The 14,421-nt window shown below is 44.6% G+C and overlaps 1 protein-coding gene across 6 annotated transcripts in view; it reads left to right on the top strand.

The window, feature by feature from the left end:
• The window catches only part of BRF1 (BRF1 general transcription factor IIIB subunit), a 237,049-nt gene that overhangs the window by 36,936 nt on the left and 185,692 nt on the right, over positions 1 to 14,421 (top strand). The window lies entirely within an intron of this gene.

Here is a 14,421-nt window from a genome sequence, read left to right as displayed (position 1 = left end):
AGAAAGAAAAAGATGCTCAATTGGCACAACTACTCCAATTTGTATGGGATTTCTGCAGTGATACTTGACTCAAACATACTTTCAGATCATTCTGCACGCTGATTGGTCCCATAACTTTTTAACGCAGAGAACTAGGATATCTTGATATGTCAAGTCAAAAAGATTTACGTCTGCTGGAGATAATTTGACCGCTATGTTGTGCAAGGGAGAGGGATTGCCCTCTCACTAGTATTCCCCTAAACTCTGCACTCAGTCACACCCACCTACTCTCTTGAGATCCCAAAATAAGATTTGCTTCATAATACATCTGGTGGCCTGTGATATACAGGAGGTCAGACGAGATGATCTGGTGCTCCCTTCTGTCCTTAAATTCTGACATAATTTCTCCTTTTTTTGTTTTGTTTTTTGTTTGCTCAGCAGGGAAATAGTTAAAATGGGGCCGTTCACATCTGTCAGAGCTATTGTTTTAGGCTCTATGTAGGCTTAAGCAGACATCTCTGTTGGTTTACACTTTGTTCATATTTTGAAGATTCTTTGCTGCTATAAGGTTTATACTTACTTAAAAAAATAATCTGAAGACTGTGATGCAGTCTCAAAAAAAAAAAAAATACTGGTTTTCTGAGCCAGTGTGAGCTGGCCCAGTTTTGACCCCTGAATTGAAGGAATTGACCTTTGAATTTGACCCCTGAATTGAAGGAACCATTGACAATTCTTTCCTTTTACTCTTTATTCTCTCCTACTACCTCTTTACTCTCTCTTAGCTCGTTATTTGGCTAGAGTAAGATAAGTTGCCTCAGGGAAACACCAATCTTATTTGCCTTCCAAGAAAGAAGCTAAAGGGTGAGCTGATTCTAAAGTACTTGCTTGTGAACGTTCTTACATAAAAACACCAAAGTTCAGGTTCCTTTACAAAATCTTCTCTTTTAACCTAAAACATATTTGTCTCCATATGATCCAAAACTTAGACTAGAACAATATGTATCACATTTTGAGGAATTCATTGACAGTGAATCTCTTTCAAAAAATGGCTTGTAGGTAAATGGAACTTGTGTCTCAGGAAGATCCTTTATATCAAAATAGTATACCTGGTGGGCTAACACTTCAAAAAAAACCCAACCAAACAAACAAACAGCAATTTTATACAGTACCATTTAAAGTCAGATGAATTTAGACTTGATTATCCATAAGCCTGATTCTCTTCATAGTTTTATACCCTGCCAGAAAGTAGGTAACTGCACATAATCCCTCTTCCCTCTCTCCCCCACAAAAATAATCTCTTGTGCTTGTAATCTGTATTTTGTAACAAGCCCCTAAAATAAAATAATTTTAGTTTTGAAGGGAAAGATTTGTTGAGTGAGTTCAAAAAATAACTTTAACGTACATTGCTATATCATCTTAAATTCTGTGTCTTCCCAGCTTGATTTTGTTATGCAAATAAAAATACATGTTTAACACTATTCACATAACTCACTCTAATGTACTGTGGATAGTAAATTGTTTCTAGTCAATCAAATGTTTCTGCTCTATCATAGGTTTTATATCCAAGCTGAATGCAATGGTACTTTCTTGTATAATGAGAAAATCATTACTACTTTAAACCATAAAGCAGTTTTTAAGTCTAGCCAAACTCCCATTAAATTGATAGCATTTTCCCTTTAGATTATTAGATGTGCACCATGTGTGTTGGCAAATTACTAAAAGCAAATGGACTTGGATGAAACTGTACTTAAAAGAACAGTTCACATTTACAGTCTGAGTAGTTTAATGTTAAGTCATGTACTGCATACAGAGTGCTTAAAATATCCACTTGTTTTATGCAGTGAACTATTATTCAGGTTGGCCATATTATAAGAGATCCTCTAACACATCCTAATGGCTTATGAGCAGACATAGCTCGTGAAGAAGCACTTGTTCAGTATAACTGTAATGTGCTGCAGGGCATGATGATCATCCATAAGCATTTATTTAATATGTGTTTGAGATGTGACTGGTGACTTCACAGGCAAACTAACTCATAATTTCTGTGAGAAAAATCTCATCTATATGTACAACATTTTTTGCAGCCCCTACTTCCTCACTGGACACATTGAAAATGTACTCTCAGTTCACTTCACTGAATGAGCTTGAGACATTTTAGCAGGATGGTGTAAGGATGCTTTCACTGGGTTACATCCTACCACGCCCATGGGCATGTACTGGCCAAAGGCCACTAATACAAGACTAGTGTGATTCTGCTGCATGGAGGAGGACATGGGGAGTGTACGCAGTGGGTTTCACATTTTACACGCTTCAGAGGTATACTCTGTTGGGCCCTTTCAGTGGTAGTATGCAAAGGATTTTTGGGGATGGATGGGGCCATAGATCTTTGACTATACATGTCAAATTCATGGGCCTGCTGGATATGGGTGATGTATCTGCTGCAGAAACTGCAGAGTGACTCACCCCTTTAAGGGGAGATGGGACCTGCCACACCTGTCCCATAATGAATTGCTTCCCAGCCTGAGTGGGTAGGACTAAATCGGGTCAGATGATCGCTTAATGGTCAGCTGGGCCTTTGTTGGACTGAGATTTGTCTGGGGGTTGGAACCAGAGCAAATAGAAGGCTGCTGTGGAATATCCTGAGCCTGCAGGAGGCCTGGTACTCAAGAGCAGCCGTTCTGGAGGCCCAGTGCGTTGTACCGGAGCAAGGGAAGGATGCAAGGAACAGAGCCCAGCAGAGAAAGAGTGCTCTATCCCAGAGCCTGAAAGACTCTCAAAGGGTCTGGGAACAGGGCCTAGAGGGCAGAAGATCCTTTTTGTTTGTTTGGGATATTTTAGCTGGATTTTTCTACCCTAGATGGGGTTAACTTTATCATTTGGCATTGATGTGTGAGAAGTAGAGGAAGCCAACTTTGTGGAGGGAAACTGAGGCAGGCAATGCCAGCCACACTACGCTTGGCCAGCAAGGCAGCCATGCCCTATCACACTGCAGTAGTGACTGTAGAGCAGGGATTCTTGCAACAAATTTTTTGGTGTCCTCAGAGTGTGGCCACCAACTCTTGCTGATGGACAACAGAGGCCAGGCGCGATGGATGGGGGACCCCCGCCACCACATGTTTGGAGGGGTGGGTTGCTGGTGGCCGCACTGACACTTCTTCCTCAAATACTTAATTAACTTTAGGAAAAACAAATAAATATACATGTATATCAGTGGTCTCCAACTTTTTTACACACAAGATCACTTTTTGAATTTAAGTGCGAACCAGGATCTACCCCGTCCCTTCCCCGAGGCCCCATCCAACTCCCTCCATCCCCCCTCGTTCCGTCGCTCACTCTTCCCCACCCTCACTCACTTTCACTGGGCTGGGGCAAGGGTCGGGGTGCAGGAGGGGGTGAGGGGTGCAAGCTCTGGGAGGGAGTTTGGGTGCAGGAGGGGGCTCTGGGCTGGGGCAGGGTGCTGGGGTGCAGGAGAGGGTTCGGGGTGCTGTCTCCGGGAGGGGGCTGAGGGTTGGGGTGAGGGCTCCAGCCGGGCAGCATTTACCTTGGGTGGCTCCTGGTCAGTGGTACAGCAGGGCTAAGGCAGGTTCCCTGCCTGCCCTGGCCCCACACGGCTCCCAGAAGCAGCCAGTGTGCCCCTGCTTCCCTGAGGGGGACACGTGTCTTTGTGCACTGCAGCTCCCATTGGCCATAGTTCCCTGTTCCCAGCCAATGGGAGCTGTAGGGGCTTGGTCTTGCGTCTGGGGCTGGGAATTGGCACCCATGGCCAGCACCTGCCGGAACCTAGGGTTGACATCCAGGAGCAGTGCCTGGGGTCGGCGGCCAGGGCTGGGGGTCGGAGCGCACGGCTGGGGGTTGGCTGCTGCCAGGGTTTGAGGCTGGCGCTTTGGGTCTGCACCTGTTGCCGCATGGCCAGGGCTAGGGGTCAGCATCCAGAGCCAGCACCCCTGGGCCCAAGGCCAGCACCGGAGATCTGCACCCAGGGCCGGCAGCTGCTGGAGCTCAGGGTCATCGCCTAGGGCTGGCACCTGTGGTCAGTGACTAGGGCTTGGGGTCGGAGCACGCAGATGGGTCAGTGCTGGGGCCAGTGGCCATCGGCGGGATTGGGGGTCAGTGCCACACGGCCAGAGCCAGGGATTGGAGCCCCCTGCTGTGTGGCCAGGGTTTGGCGGCTGGAGCAGTAGTCTGCAGCCAGGCTCCCTAAGTCTCCACCGCCCAACCACCCCAAGGCTGAAGTCCGAGCCCCACTAAGGCTCCCTAAGTTCCCCTTTTCTCCTAAAGGTAGAGAACTCCCCTTACTCCTTCACCTGTCTCCAGAGATGTTCAGAGTGGCACATCCAGGAGCAACAAGGAGGGAGTGGAAGGGGGAGGGGCTGATGCTTTGCTGGAGTGGAAGGGGGAGGGGCTGATGCTTTGCTGCTGCTGGCCCCTCTCCCCCTCACCCCCCCCCCCCATAACTGCCCAGGAAGCTGTTGTGGCTTCAGGGAAATCCCCTGGTGGCCTCAAGTGAGAAATGGTGCTCTAGAGTAAATTTGCTGGGATTCTACAAGCTGTGGGGAAGGATTCCTTTTCCCATGGAGCATTCATGGGCAAACAGTTTTCTTGACTTGGCTCAGGAGAATTTGACCCACTTCAATTTCTTTTCTATATTCGTTTTGTGGGTGGTGAAGATTTTGATTTTGTGTGCTGTCAGTGTAATGTCTTTTAACTGTGTATCTTGATAGTAAAGCAGTGAGCTGTATGCCCAAAACGACAATATTTCCCCACAGACTGGATAAACTTTTTCTTGTCTCTATTGGCAGCCTATGAAGTAAAATCTAATTTTTTGAAGTTTGTCAGCATCCTTGGTCTGAAAAGAATAAATGTGTTCTCATTGACAGAGAGGTTTGCAGCTGAAATCAATTCACCCTTTGATTCAACAGTGTTTTTTTACATGTATATTTGTATACCACAGTCCTGGTACTTGCAAGCCTTCGCAGTCAGAGTGGAGGGTGGTGGTGGTGGTGGTTTCTGCCTGCCTGCCTGCCAGTATTTTGGCTTGACTGAAGTTGGGTGGGAGGCTTTTAAAAAATGTTCTGTTCATTGACTGCTGCTAGCAGATGGACACACTTCTTGCAGTGCCTCAGGCCTATATACATCTTTCCCTCCTTCCCCCAGCTGGGCTGACTGATAATTTATCCATGCAATTTAAAAAGGAAAAAGATGAGAAATATCTTGTTCTAATAGGATTTTTGTCACTGCCTTTTGCCATGTCTACACTATGAAAGTACTCTGATTTTACAGAAGTCAATTTTTGGGAACAGATTGTATAAAGTAGAGTGCATGCATCCACACTAAGCACATTAATTCGGCGGTGTGCGTCCACTGTACCGTGGCAAGTGTAGGTTTACTGACTCGCTCAGACCTCGGTGAAACCAGTATTCCCATTGTCATTGTTGCTTGCTGCGTGCTCCACAATCTCTGTGAGAGTATGGGGGAGACGTTTATGGCGGAGTGGGAGGTTAAGGCAAATCTCCTGGCTGCTGAATATGCGCAGCCAGACACCAGGGTGGTTAGAAGATCACAGGAGGAAGTGCTGCGCATCAGAGAAGCTTTGAAAACCAGTTTCATGACTGCCCAGGGTACTCTGTGACACTTCTGTTTGTTTCTCCTTGATGAAAACCCGCCCCCTTGGTTGCCTCTAAATTCCCTGTAAGCCACCCGCCCTCCCCCACCCTTCGATCACAGCTTGCTTGCAAAGGAAATAAAGTCACTATCATTTAAAAAATGTGTATTCTTTATTAATTGACTATAAAAATAGGGAGATAACTCACAAGGTAGCCCGGGTGGGGTGTGAGAGGAGGATAGGAGGGAAGGAAAAGGCCACTTTAAAACTAGTTGAATGACAGCCTTTTGTTGCTTGGGCTGTCCACTGGGGTGGAGTGGTTGGGTACCCAGAGCCTCCCCCCTGCGTTCTTGGGTGTCTGGGTGAGGAGGCTATGGAACTTGGGGAGGAGGGAGGGTGGTTAAAGAGGGGCTGCAGCGGCAGTCTGATTCTGCTGTCATTCATGAACCTCCACCAGACACCGGAGCATGTTCGTTTGATCCAGCAGTAGCCCCAGCGTTGCCTCATGCCTTCTTTGATCTTCCTGCCGCCACCTCTCCTCACGTTCATTGGCCACTTTCCTGTACTCTGCTGTTGTGTCCCTCCACACATTCTGCTGAGCTCTGTCAGTGCTGGACGACTGCATGAGCTCAGAGAACATTTCATCGCGTGTGCGGTTTTTTTGCCGCCTTATCTGAGATAGCCTTTGGGATGGAGGCTTGAAACATTTGCAGCTGCTGGAGGAAAAAAACGGAGTGAAGTATTTAAAAAAATACATTTTACAGAGCAATGGCTATACTCTTTCACAATGAACAATGCTATTCACATTACATAGCACATGTGATTTTGGTACAAGGTCGCATTTTGCATCTTATATTGAGTGCCTGCGGCTTTGGAGTTTGAGGTCACCCACACAGGGCCAGGCAACAGAATTCGGCTTGCTGGTGGCCATGGTAAGCCATAGTCTTTCGCCTTCTGCAATCTTCATAACAGCAGCACCCTCCTCTCCCATACCAAGCAAAGCACATTGAGTTGGCCATTTAGTGCTGCGATTTTCCTATTAACGTGCAGCAGCAGAAACCAAACTAACCCCCCACCCCCATCCAGTTCTCTGGGATGATCGCTTTATCCCTCACCCCACCACGTGGCTGGTATCAGGGAAGATCCCTGCTAGCCAAATGCGAACAGCTCAGCGCCAATGGGCCCCATCCCCATGTAGCTAACTGTGGGGAGGATTTCTTTTCAGCCATAGGCAAACAGTCCAGTAGGAACAGCCACCTCTGAATGTACCCTTAATTAAATTCCTCTATTTCAACCAGGTTACCATGAACGATATCACTCTCCTGAGAATAACAAAGAGAGAGAAGGAAGGATGTTGCTTGAATGCCAGCAAACACTGGGACCATACGCTGCCAGGCTTTGTCATGCAATGATACCGATTACTTGCTACTAGCATGGCGTGGTAAAGTGTCCTACCATGGAGGACGGAATAAGGCTGCTCTCCCCAGAAACCTTCTGCAAAGGCTTTTAGAGTACCTCCAGGAGAGCTTCATGGATATGTCCCTGGAGGATTTCCACTCCATCCCCAGACATGTTAACAGACTTTTCAGTAACTGTACTGGCCACGAATGCATCCCAAGTCCTCAGGGCTACTTAATCATTAAAATATGCTTGCTTTTATAACATGTATTATATGTGAAAAGGTACGCTCACCAGAGGTCCCTTCTCAGGCTTTGTTGGGTTGGGAGGGTATTTCAGTCAGGGTGATAAAAAGATCCTGGCTTTTGGGGAGAATGGTGTGCTGTGTGCTCTCCTCAAGCTCGTCGTCCTCATCTTCCCCATCCGCAAAATCCTCAGGCATGGCGGAGAGTACCCCATCATTGGAGTCCATGGACAGGGGTGGGGTAGTGGTGGTGCTCCCCCCAATCCTCCCTCCCCCCCCCAGGAGTTGCATGCAACTCAGCGTAGAAGTGGCTTGTCTGGGGCTCTGTCCCGGAGTGGCCGTTTGATTCTTTGGTTTTCTGGTATGCTTGTCTGAGCTCCTTAAGTTTCATGCGGCACTGTGTTGCGTCCCTGCTGTAGCGTCTGTCCCTCATGGCCTTGGAGATTTTTTGAAATGTTTTGGCATTTCATCTTTTGGAACATAGTTCTGATAGCACAGATTCCTCTCCCCACACAGCGGTCATATCTAGTACCTCGCGTTTGGTTCATACTTGAGCTCTTTTTCGATTCTGGGACTGTATGGTCATGTGCTGATGAGCTCGCCTGGCCAAACAGGAAATGAGATTCAAAAGTTCCCGGGGCTTTTCCTGTACACCTGGCCAGTGCTTCAGAGTGCTGTCCAGAGCGGTCACAATGGTGCACTGTGGGATAGCTCTCGGAGGCCAATACCTTTGAATTGTATCCACACTAATCCTAATTCGAAACAGCGATGTCAATTTCAGCACTAATCCCCTCATTGGGGAGGAGTACAGAAATTGGTTCTCAGAGCTCTTTATGTCGAAAAAAATGGCTTTCTTGTGTGGATGGGTGCAGTGTTAATTTGATTTAACGCTGCTAAATCCGACATAAACTTGTAGTGTAGACCAGGCCTTTTTTGTTTTAGATGGGCTGCATCTTTAGGAAGCACTTTTCTATTTCAAGCTCTCTGAAGAATTTTCAATGTGATATTAAATGCTCTCTGACACTTCATCTTGAACAGCAATGGAGTTTAATAGCCTAACAATATTTCTAAAACAGTTGTTTAAATGTAGACACATTTCCTATACGCTTTGAAGTGGTTCATTCATTTTGCTTAACTCTTAACCGCTTTAAAGGCTGTCACTTTAATAACCTGGGCTCGACTGCCACTAGTTCAGAGATGTCCTTTAGTACAGAACATAAAACTGTTCTTTAGACAAATGATAAATCAACTTTGATATATTAAAGCATTCGTAGGAATGCCTAAATTTCTTAAATTGGCTGTTGAGAGCTTTCCCTACTTACCAGCAGAAATTGACTAAACCTAGCACTAAAAAGAATTGCTCTTTTTTTAGTGGGGTCTCAAGCTGTTACTCTGTTTATTGAGGCATGCATTTTGATTGACATTTTTCAGATTATTCATGACCAGAATTAAAATCAGCTCTTCTACTCAAATCCCACATTAATAGAGAGAATGCACAGTAATGTTTTAAAATATTCTTATAGCAAAGGTCACTAGATAGTGCTGTTACACACATTTTTACAAGTTTTTACTAGCATATAAGGAAACAGTCTTGGAATAAAATGTTGTAGTGGTGTTGGTCCCCTGGTAGTTTATTTGGCAGCTGTGACAAGCAAAAAGGGAATTCGCTCTGTCCTTAATCTCGAAGTCATTTCTTGAGGCAGAGCTGCTGCTCCCTGAAAACCGAGAGTTGGTGTTTGATCGAGAGTTTGGAAAGGGATTGCCTGTATGCCGTTATCTCTGTTCTAGGACTGATGTAATGTGTAAATACAATAAGTTGCACTAGTACTATACCCATACTACAGACCAGTGATTTCTTCATTGGGAAGTTGACTTACAAGGCCCCTACTCCTCTGCCAAATAGTAGCGGATATAACAATAGCTGCCTCATACATCTTTCATCAAAGGGACTCAGACTGAAGAATCATGTTTGTATATATAAGTTGGAAGTAACTTTAGAATTATGTTTGTTGGATGGCATTTAGTTTAGGTACACAAGCTTCGGACTTTTGAAGGTAAGATAAATTCCAGTTTGCTACAGGAGGAGGCTTCTATAGAAATTCTAAGTCTCTAATGCCTGACTTTTCCCCCCTCTGTTGTACTCTGTTCAGTGAGCTTATGGCTGTTTCCCCTACTTAGGAAGTCTTTGAACCGGGGGAAGGATCATACAGAGAAAAACCAAGTTCCATTCAGTTTTCTCCAAAGCTATTCCGTATTAAGTATGAGTTGCCGGTAGGATGATAGCTCCACTATGTAGAGTCCTAGGAGACAAGTTATCTGGGGAAACAAGCTAGTAAGGGTCAGGCTCTGGGAATTGCATTAGGATGGGAAATCATGGGAGCTGTAAATACTTTCTTATCAAATAGTGAGGTTTGTTGTCCTTGTACTCAAACACCTGACCCATTTTTAAGCAAACATGGAGGGAATGGACCATCAATGGACAGAGACTAAGCCTAGAACACATCAGACAAATGGGTTTAAAAATATAGAAAGTTATGAGTAACTGAAAACAGGCTTATAACTGGTAATGCTCTTAAAAGCTTAAATATTGTCAATGTCATAACCACTCTGGGTATAATATATATTATTTTAGATTTACACAAATAGAAGTGAGAGCTGTCTACATTTTTCTTTTAATCAAAAAAGAATTAATCAGCTATACTTCTTTCTGTCGTCAATTGAACATTGTAACTGTAGGATATGAAATAAAAATCAAATGCTGGCTTGCTTTGAGCGTTTTCTGATAATAAATCATGGATATATTTCTTGTTTCATACTTTCTAGTTAAAAAAAAGACATTTTCTGAAATGGAAAGTGCAGCATTTCAAAAATTAATTTTTTGGTGTGAGTTTTATAAATATGGATTCTCCAGTTTTTGCATTGGTGATTATTGGTTTAAACTGCAAACTAGACACCCTAAATAAGTAGTAACGATTTGCCCCTCTGCTTTTTGGTAGATCTGCTGAGTAGCAAAGAGCTATTGCTCATCCACAAATGGGGCTGAAATCTCTGACTTCAGTGTGAGATGCAATTGCTCAGCACCTTTTGAAAAACAGTCTTACATTTAGGAACCTAAAATGTATTTAGAAGCTTACCTTCAGGCACTCAGGTTTGAAAACCTTGGTCTATAACTGATGAAAATAAAAAAGCTAAAGGTGATTGATTTATATAATCATTCATCAGTCAACTGGCAGCATTTTTTTGCCTAACTTTTCAACCCAAAAAGGCTTCTGAGTTGGAATATAAGAAAAGTGAAGCAAAGAGATTCCTTCTTAAAAGGAAAAAAATCATTAACAGAGAATACCACAAAGCAAGTTATATAATTATATTCAAATAGGTGATTCCCTAAGAAGTTCTATTATGTTAATGAGCCTGAATGATTTTCATGATTAAATTGGAGAAAAAGAAAAAGGTCTATACAAATCCTCACATTAAATGCTTCCTTGAGACAAATACCCTGATTCCAGACCACAAGGTCATAGAGCACAACCTTGGAGCCTCATAATGGTTCTTATAATGCTACCCCAATTCACCCCAATAAGTTGTCATCCTATATTCCATCCATTAAAGTAGACTTTAATAATGGCTATCTTCAATCTGACAATCGTATGAAGATGGGAGCTTTCTCTAATGATATCCAGTATTATATTTTTAATTCAGACAAATTGTTCTCACAGCTATCATAGGATTCATTCCCAAAGTAAATTCAGTAAAGGTTCTTCCTTCTGTCAAGCAAAGTCCATTCCTTAGGAGCACTTACAGTCTCAGCGCGGAGGAGTCTTCATCTCTGCAATGAGCTCTGATAGGCAACCACATGGCCATCAATATGTAAATTAACCAAATGCTTCTACATATTGGCCATCCTGTCTTTAACCAGTACTCATTTTCAGCAGAAGTCTTCTCCATGCCTTACAGCCCCAGGGAATACGGAGTATAAATAATTTAACTAATTCTGGATATCCATATTTAGAGGATGATCTTGTTCTTCGAGTGCTTGCTCATGTCGATTCCATTCTAGGTGCGTGCACGCCCACATGCACAGTTGTCGGAGATTTCTGCTTTAGCAGTATCCGTGGGGTTGGCTGCGGCACCCCCTTGAGTGCCGCGTTCATGCATCTGTATATTAAGCACCACTGACCCATGCCCTCTCAATTCCTTCTTAATGACCGTGACGGTTGGTTGGAGTGTCTTGTCTTGCAGATTGCAAAAGCATTAGCAGTTCTTTATAGCCTTTTGTTCTCTTATCTGTACATAGTTTAGTAGAGTTAGGTTAGTGTACGTAGAGTTCTGGCTGGGAGTTCGTCCCCGAACGGGGCATGCCCCGCTCTCCCGGCGGCTTCAAGTCATGCTCAACATAGAGCAGGAAAATGCCTATTAGGGATTCCCATGACAGCTGCCTGATGTGTTTGGGGGAATCCCATAGGAAAGATAAGTGTCGGATCTGTAAAAACTTTCGAACTCAAACACAGAAGGAGCAGGATATCCGCTTGAAGGCCCTCCTCATGGAGGCTGTGCTTTCCCTGTATTGGAGCCCTCCACTGTGGACCCCACGCTGAGTACTTCGCCTTTGGTGTGGAGCGCACCACCAGCACCAGGCTCCGCCCAGCACCATTTCCCCTCGCCGGTGCTGAAGAAGGGGCAAAAGAAAAGGAGCCCCCTGGCACTGAAAAACAAGGGAACTGTGAGCAAAGGACCTATGTCAGGCCATGCGCCCACTTTGGGGCTTCACGGTGGTACCACTGAGGTCAGACCCCCTCAGCCCTCCTAGATTTGCCCTGAACCCTGGGAAAGGTACTGACCTTTTCTAGGGCCATCAGTACCCGAAGCAGCCCCAACAGCTAAAGATCAAGTGAGCCCACCAGCACCGCAGGGCCGCCTCAGGTGGCGGACTATTCTAATCATGACTGGTGTGGAGAAAGTAAATAAGGAAGTGTTATTTACTCCTCCTCATAATACGAGAACTTGGGGTCACCAAATAAAATTAATAGGCAGCAGGTTTAAAACAAACAAAAAAGTATTTTTTCACACAATGCACAGTCAGCCTGTGGAACTCCTTGCCAGAAGATGTTGTGGAGGCCAAGACTATAACAGGGTTCAAAAAAGAACTAGATAAATTCATGGAGGATAGGTCCATCAATGGCTGTTAGCCAGGATGGGAGGGCTGGTGTCCCTAGCTTCTGTTTGCCAGAAGCTGGGAATGGGTGATGGGATGGATCGCTTGATGATTACATTCTGTTAATTCCTTCTGGGACAGCTGGCATTGGCCACTGTCGGAAGTCAGGATACTGGGCTAGGTGGACCTTTGGTCTGACCCAGTGTGGCTGTTTCTATGTTCTTTTGTTTGTTTTTCTGCTTTTTGTTAGCTAGATTAGGAATGTAAGGGAAGAATAAAGACCCCCCCCTTCCTTCCAGAGAGGTCATCGATGCAAAAGTGTGGGTAGATTCAAATGAATGGCAAGGATTAAATGTATTTTCATATTCAGACAGACATTACCCATATAAATGGGCTAACACTATTTTCTGTTATGGGGCATACCAGCCATGCTGAAGTACATAGTTTTCATATTACATTTTAAGAAATCTTTGCTTGCGCAGTCTGAAAATCTGAAGAAATTTTGGAATTGTAATTCTAATGAAATATGTGCCACACACTCTTTAAGCACAAATCTTTCAGTTCAAAGCCGCAACAGATAGCATTCAAGACTGGTTTGATAAATAACATCACCAGGGCACATCATTTTACAGCCAAGACTCATTGCAATTTAGCCTGAATTTATTTTTAATCTAAGACTAGCAGTTAAAAGAAGGGAAATTTAAACGTGGAGGCTGAAGCTCAGTCATTAACTTTCTCCATCATTTACATGTAGTGAAATTCATATGTAACATCTGTAACTGCAATATCCAGTGTGATAGACCCAGGCCAGTTGGGTACAGCAGAGTAGCAGAAGGCAGATATACTGGCCACTGGATTAACAGTTTTCTGTTCCCTGACTGACCAGAGCAGGGGCTGCTCCAGGCTAATGAGAACACCTGACTCCAATTAACCTAAAAAGAGTCAGGTGAGGCCATTAAGCTAATGTGACCACCTGACTCTAATTAAGCCCCCTCTGATACTATAAGACGGATCATTCCAGTCAGGCAGAGGAGAGGAAATGCGGTTGAAGGGCTGGTTAATAAAGACACCTTCAAGTCATTGGTAAGGGTGAAGAAGGGAGAAGCAGGAGAGAAGTGGCCCAGGGAAATGTAGCAACTCTGGCAGTAAAAGGTTGGCTGCCAACAGCTGCTACCATTAGGGTCCCTAGGCCGGAACTCAGAGTAGAGGGCGGGCCCAGGTTCCCATGCAACCCACCACTACAGAAACACCTCCTGGGAGGGGAAAACAGGCCCCTGTCAGGACAGGAGGCTAAACTGTTTTGTTATGAGGCTGTAGGAGCAACAGAGACTGTGGGAGTTCTCTCACCAACCTCCTTGCTGGCTTATGATGAAAAGGGCTCAGTAAACTATATTCCTGGCCCTAGAGAGAGAGGAGCTATGTGGAGGCTTGCAGTGAGCCTCTGAAGCTAGCATAAACCGCCCTGGAAGCGTGGGACCCATGGGGACAAGGTCGGAGCTCTGCCACACCAGTTGGAAGGTGATAAATTAAGGATAGAGTTTAATTAGGACTTCAAGAAAAATTACCTGACACCTACTACCCTCAGGACCAAGTTTTGTGCCACCAGCCCTCTTCTGTGTGAGGGAATAGAACAGCTGGGCACTGCTGTCAATCATCTTTTATATATAAAATGTTCTAAATCTGTATTAAACTTTAGACATCTTACTTTTGTTATACCTCCTTTTCCTTCCTGGCTTCCCTTCACTTTTCTTTCTTTATCTTTCCATTGTAGCTAATGTTTATCTCTTGTGTAGTTTTCAGTAACTCTATTATTTTCTCATCAAACCCCCCCACCCCCTCCATTATGTTTTTTGCCTCCTCATCCACCATAGAATCATAGAAATGTAGGTCTGGAAGGAGCCTTTCAGTCATTAAGTCCAGCCCCCTGCACTGAAGCAGGACCAAGTAAACTTAGACCCATCCCTAACAGGTGTTTGTCTAAATTGTACTTAAGAACCTCCAGTGATTGGGATTCCACAACCTCTCTTGGAAGCGTATTCCGGAGCT

The sequence above is a fragment of the Lepidochelys kempii genome, chromosome 6, assembly GCF_965140285.1.
Source record: "Lepidochelys kempii isolate rLepKem1 chromosome 6, rLepKem1.hap1, whole genome shotgun sequence".
In the NCBI taxonomy this organism is placed as follows: Eukaryota; Metazoa; Chordata; order Testudines; family Cheloniidae; genus Lepidochelys; species Lepidochelys kempii.
The sequence above is the reverse complement of the archived record's forward strand: the minus strand, read 5'-3'. Positions and strand labels throughout refer to the sequence as shown.